A 6,110-nucleotide genomic window follows, 5' to 3' on the forward strand; every position below is an offset into this window, starting at 1 on the left:
TTGCTGGATGTTGTACCCAGTCAGAACTTCAATGGGATGACCATTGAAATATCTATGAAGCTTGCGCGACGCGTGTGTTAGTGACAAAACTAACTTTTCCATGATGGAGTAGCGCGTCTCAGGATCTGTCAGCACCCGACTCACATAGTAAATTGGCGTTTGGATTCCCTTGCGATCCACCAATAATACTGCGCCGATGGCGCGCTCTCCTGCTGATAGGTATAATGTCAAAGTTTCACCAGGAAGAGGAGCTGTGAGCGCGGGCAGATTTATCAAACATTCTTTAATTTCACTGAAGGCTTGCTCGGCCTCAGGAGTCCATTTGAACTGACTTTTCTTTAAGCAGTTTCTCAATGTATTGACAAATGGGGTAGATTTGGTTGCATGGTTCGCTAGGAACCTGTTGATTGAAACCAATCTACCATTCAGCTTCTGGACTTCTTTCATGGTGGATGGCGAAGGCATGTCCAGGATGGCCTCCACCTTCTCAGGGTTCACCTTGAAACCATCTTTGGTGACCATTACACCTAGAAATTTTCCCTCTAGAACGCCGAAAGTACATTTGCTCGGATTGAGCTTCATGTTAACTTCCTTTAGGCGCCCAAGGGTTTCTTCGATGTCTTTGAGCATTTGCTTTTCCTCCTTGCTCTTGATCACCAAATCATCCACATAGAATTCTAGGTTTCTTCCGATTTGCTCGCTGAAAACGGCATCCATAAGTCTTTGGTAGGTGGCGCCCGCATTCTTCAAACCAAAGGGCATTTTTGTGTAGCAAAAAACACCCTTGTCGGTTCTAAATGCGGTCTTGTCCTCATCTTGTGGCGCCATTTGAATCTGGTGATAGCCTTTGTAGGCATCCAGAAAACATTTTAGCTTGAATGGCGCCACGGAGTCCACCTTTGCATCGATGTTTGGTAGGGGGTAACAATCCTTTGGGCACGCTTTGTTGAGGTCCTTGAAGTCAATGCACATCCTCCATTACCCGTTACTTTTCTTTACCATCACAGGATTGGCTACCCATGTCTGGTATCGTATCGGGCGGATGATGTTTGCGCGCAATAGGTCCTCAACCTGTTCATTCATGGCCCTCGCCTTTTCATCCCCCATGATTCTCTTCTTTTGAGCAATTGGCTCTACAGACTTGAAGGTGTTTAGAGAATGCTGCGCCAGGTCTCGCGGAACCCCAGTCATATCAGAGTATTGCCACGCGAAGACCGACATGTATGCTGTGAGCAACCTTTTCATTCTTACCCTCGTGTCGTCTGTTAACGTAGCGCCAATTGTGATTTTTTGCTCCGGGAATTTTGGGTTGAGAATCCATTCCTCTGGCGCGTTGTCTGCCATTGGAAGTTTCATTCTCCCTTCCCGCGGATTACTTGTCACTGCGCACAAATGATCTCGGTATACAAAAGTTACACCTGTTGGTGTTGGGAACCCTAACGCGCCGTGCGCTGGCGACGGTATGGCGTTGAATTGGGCAATCGTTTCCCTACCCAAGATCATATTGTGGCATGAAGTGGTGGGCAAGACCAAGAAGTTGACAACTTCGGCTCGCCTGTGTTTCTCATCCCCCATAGTTAGCTTAAATTGTATTTGACCTAGGGGATGAATGATTTCATTGGAAACACCAGAGATTGGTGCATTCACAATTTCAAGCCTTGCCTGGTCTGCCGGATCCAGTTTCCTGAAACATTGCTCATACATTATGTCTGACTCGCTGCCAGTGTCCACCAGGACTTTTGACACTTCGTAATGAGCAATGTGTGTAGTGATAACAAGAGGACTGCTGATGGAAGGGCCTCCCCTGATTCTTGGGAAGATGACTTGTTGCTCGCGCCAATCTCCTTGGATTTGCGCGCTTATTTTTCTTGATGCTTGCCCTTGCCTTCCTCCCTCAGCTACACAGATTCTTTTGTACTTTTTGCTGGCAGAGGCTCCTTCTGGTTGTTCATTTTCTGGTCTTGAGTTTTTTACCAGGTGAGCCAGCTTGCCTGATTTCACATCCTTCTCAATTGCATCCTTCAAATGATGGCACGCATCGGTGTTGTGTCCAGTGGATTTGTGAAACTCACAGTACTTGCCACTATCTGATGGTCCCTTGTAGTGTAGTGGCTTGGGGCTTTTGAACTGGACATTCTCAGTGCTTAACACCTTTGAAGGTGTTTTAGTGAGGGGAGTCCATATTCTTGGCAGAGGTCTGCTAGGATCTCTGCCGCCCTCCCTCCTGTCACCCTCCCCGCGATTACGAACATCTTTTTGGGGCTGGGGTGGGCTTGGTTGCGCCTGTTTTTCTGCGGAAGAAAAACTGGTTGGTTGCAACCTGGACCATACAGAGTTCTGCTTGCCCCGCTTTTCTTTGCTGCGCGGTGACTCAGCTTGATGCACTCTTTCTCTTGCCCTATCTTGGGCAATTTGTTTCTCATTTCTCGCGAAAACTCGCGATGCCTCCATTAACTTGGCCCACGTGGTGGGCATGCCATCTTTGCTTACAAGAGCTCGGCGGAGTTGATCACTGCGCGCGCCTTGTATAAAGGCGACGCGCAGGAGTTGCTCAGTTATACCCCCGATTGCTAGAGACTCCTGATTGAAACGAGTGATGTAGTCTTCAATCGTTTCATCGTTCCTGCGTACGCAGTGCATGATGTCATCTGGATCGCGCGTGTGTCTGCGCTGCTGTACGAAGTGGGCTTGGAACTTTTCTAATAGTTCCTCGAACCCATCAATTTGCCCAGTCGGCAAGCTCTCGAACCAGACCCGCGCCGCGCCTGTGAGGCAGCGAGCAAACATATGACACCATGTTGGCATCGTCCAGCTCTCTAGGTTTCCCGTGTTGTAGAAACCTTGCAAGAAATCGTCTGGATCTGTTGTGCCGTCATACTTGCCCAAACCACTTGGCATCTTGGTTTTGTGCTGGATGGGAGCCTGCGCGATGTGCGCAGTGAACTTTGAGTGTTTCACCAAGATGGCTGGTCTGTACGGTGTGGTTACGTCCACTTGCCCTCTGACTGGTGGGCTATACGGCATGTGCAGATCCAGATCGGCTCTGGCTCCAGGCGCCATGTTCACAGGCGCGCGGAGCTGTGAGCCTCCTGCATGAGTATCCCGCGTCTTCCTCATGCTATGCACTTCTTCATCACTGAACTCAGTGTGTGCAGTGTGAACAGAATGTCCTTCTTCCGGCGCGCGCGGCCTTTTTGTTGCATGAACAGTTTGCTTATCAAGCGCTTGCCTTTGTGTTAAGTCGGCTAGCTTTTTCTGCTTGACCATCTCATTGTACTTGTCCATTAGGCGCCGCTGCTCGTTTATGAGCCATTCTTTAGGATCATTTGTTTCATCTTCTGGACCCATTGGTCCCTTTTGTTTTGCGCCGGCAAGATTTTGTAACGTGAGATCGTCTGGAGGAGTTTCAGTCTGGCCGTGAGGAGTTGTGATGAAGGGACGGTTACTGGTGGTGCGCGTAGAATCACGCGGCCCCCTCAGAAACTGTTGTCCCTCATTAACGTCCTCACGTTCAATATCCTCCAGAACTTGATCAACGTTATGAACGCCAGAAACCATGGTGATTTTTGTTTTTATATATAGATCTGATGAGATCTGATTGCCGTTGTAACAGTGGATGGCGCCAATGAAGAGACGTGGATCGACTCACTGGTAGACGATCTACTTTCCTCGGGTGTGATTATACTATTTCACCGATGGTTTCTTGGATCCGTGTTCTTCCACCTACAAAATGAACAGCACCGTCAACTTACCCCTCAGAAAGGGACAGCGGGGTCCTCTTTGGGGTAACCCTCCGGTGTGAGAATAAGTATTTTGTGGAGAAGATAATATTCTGTGTATAAGGAAATCTGGAGAGTATTGCTGAATAGCTGAATACTCTCTGTGATTGTGTTACTGGATGTAACTGTCTATGAGTGAATGTGATTGAATATGATTGAATGTGAATGAATGAGTATGTTACTGGCTGTAACTGTCAGTTGTTGGATGATCTTTCCTTGTGGAGTTGATGCTGTATTTATAATGCTAGGGTTTCCACTGATTGGGCTCAGCCTTGTTGGCCTCCTCCAATTGCTCGGCGCCACGTGTCCTCTGGGACACCTGGTGCTTTCTCATTGGTTGCAATCACGTGGTAGCACATATGTCATGCTGAGTTGTCCACCTTTCATTTGGCAGCTGTCAACATCAGCATATTCTTATTCCTTAAAAAGATACCTTCTGGAAGGTTGTCTGACGTGCACAATCAAGGTTGCCCTAATCCTGATTTGGATAAGGACGAGGTTGATTATGTGCATGTGTGATATGCACCTATCCTGAGGATGCGCGAAGTCTTCTCTTTATTCTCACGCGCAGATGTTTCATGCGCAGATGTGATATGCACGAGCATGTGATATGCGCCGCGCGCGGATGCGCCACGCGCATATGTGATATGCGTGAGCATCTGTGGTGCCTGGGCATATGATGCCTGAGCATATGCGATATGCGTGAGCATATGTGATGCGTGAGCATCTGTGGTGCCTGGGCATATGATGCCTGAGCATGTGTGATATGCGCCATGCGCATAGGTTTTGGCTTTGTGCCTTCATAATGTCTTGATTTCAAGTCACTTGTCTGTATCTTTGTGGGTTGACCCGCCTCGCTCGGTGTTGAGGCGGGTACATACCTCTTCATTAAGCATAAACATATATGGTGGTCTATATTACAATGTCATAGTTATCATGTGTTCATATGAGAGTTTCAGTTGTTTTTATAAAGTGCATATCATAAACATAAATGAAGCGCCTTTACTAGTTTTGTGATAAAAATTTGGTCATACTTTTATTGCATAAAAGTTTGTTTACTTTTATTTGGGTCGTTGGACTAAAATTGTCTAATGTGTATATATCATCTTTTTTTTTGGTGCGTGCAGAAACCGTGTTTTATGTTAGGAGAGCTACCTAGCTGGTATGGCTAATAACTAAATATATAAAAGAAAACAAATCAGTTCAAATAAGCACATAACTGTCAAAATGCAGGTAGTTCTTTGAAGATGACAAAACTGCTGCCACTTCTTACACTAGAGGCGCACCGAAAAATCCGGTACGAATCCGTAACATCCTATAAAACCTAAATCTGTTATTGGAATATTAGGTATACCGTACCCGGTTATGAACTCGACCCAATCGGTCAAAACGTGTTTCGGGTTAGAACTGGTCCGGGTCGTTTAAAGGAAAATTTTAGTTCGTTTTGGGTGGTTATAAGCAAAATAAGTTCGGGTAATTTAAATAAAGTAACGGTCTTGGTTCGGGATAAACGGGTTATAAGTTATTCATTAAATTTACACATGTTTTTTGTTGCAACATTGTTACCAGCTGAGATACTTTTAAAGAAAGTTTGTTAACCTGAATATTCATGTTGCTTATTTGTGTCTATTTGCCTTTAATTTACTATACCTTATAATAACATTTATTTTGACTTACTGATGTACTTTGACTCACAGTGTAAGATAGCCGTTCGGTACAAAATCACCGTCTATGTTCACATGTCTCAAAAACTGAAGACACCTTACACAGATTGCTATATATGCTTTCTTTATACGGTATAAAAATCATTTTAAGAGTTTCTATATCATTGACGTTCTATATTTCCTTAGTAATTTCTAAATTGTAATATTTTGCAGCCTGAGCATTAACGCATGGATGTTCATGATCAACCTCAGTTTCTAAGGTGTTTCATGGTAAATGAACCAAGTACTTCATTACTATCACTTCAAGTTATGCTACTAGACCACTTACTTTCTACATTTTTGTTTGACCAGTTTTCGTTTTGTTTCGCAGTCGAATCAGGGGGCTAATGGCAAAACGAATTCTGGATTTAGAAGTTTCTAATAGCAGCTCTTGAATTGCCATGTAGAGCCCTTTTTTTATTTTAATAATTTGTTTTGATAAAACTATATGCATTAGATGAGCATAAAATAATGATAAGCTACAATTATTATTAATCTTTCATCTATTTCTCTTTGCATGCTGTTTTGCTATCATTCTGGTGGAGGAAAATGAGAGAAAGTTAAACATACTTTTTGAGCAGAAAAATATGTGTACTAGTAGACGTTATGAAAATTGTAAAACTCTACA

Source organism: Bidens hawaiensis, unplaced genomic scaffold (assembly GCF_021521415.1).
Source record: "Bidens hawaiensis isolate Kalapana, Puna unplaced genomic scaffold, B.hawaiensis_p1.1 tig00052146_1, whole genome shotgun sequence".
Classification (NCBI taxonomy): domain Eukaryota; kingdom Viridiplantae; phylum Streptophyta; class Magnoliopsida; order Asterales; family Asteraceae; genus Bidens; species Bidens hawaiensis.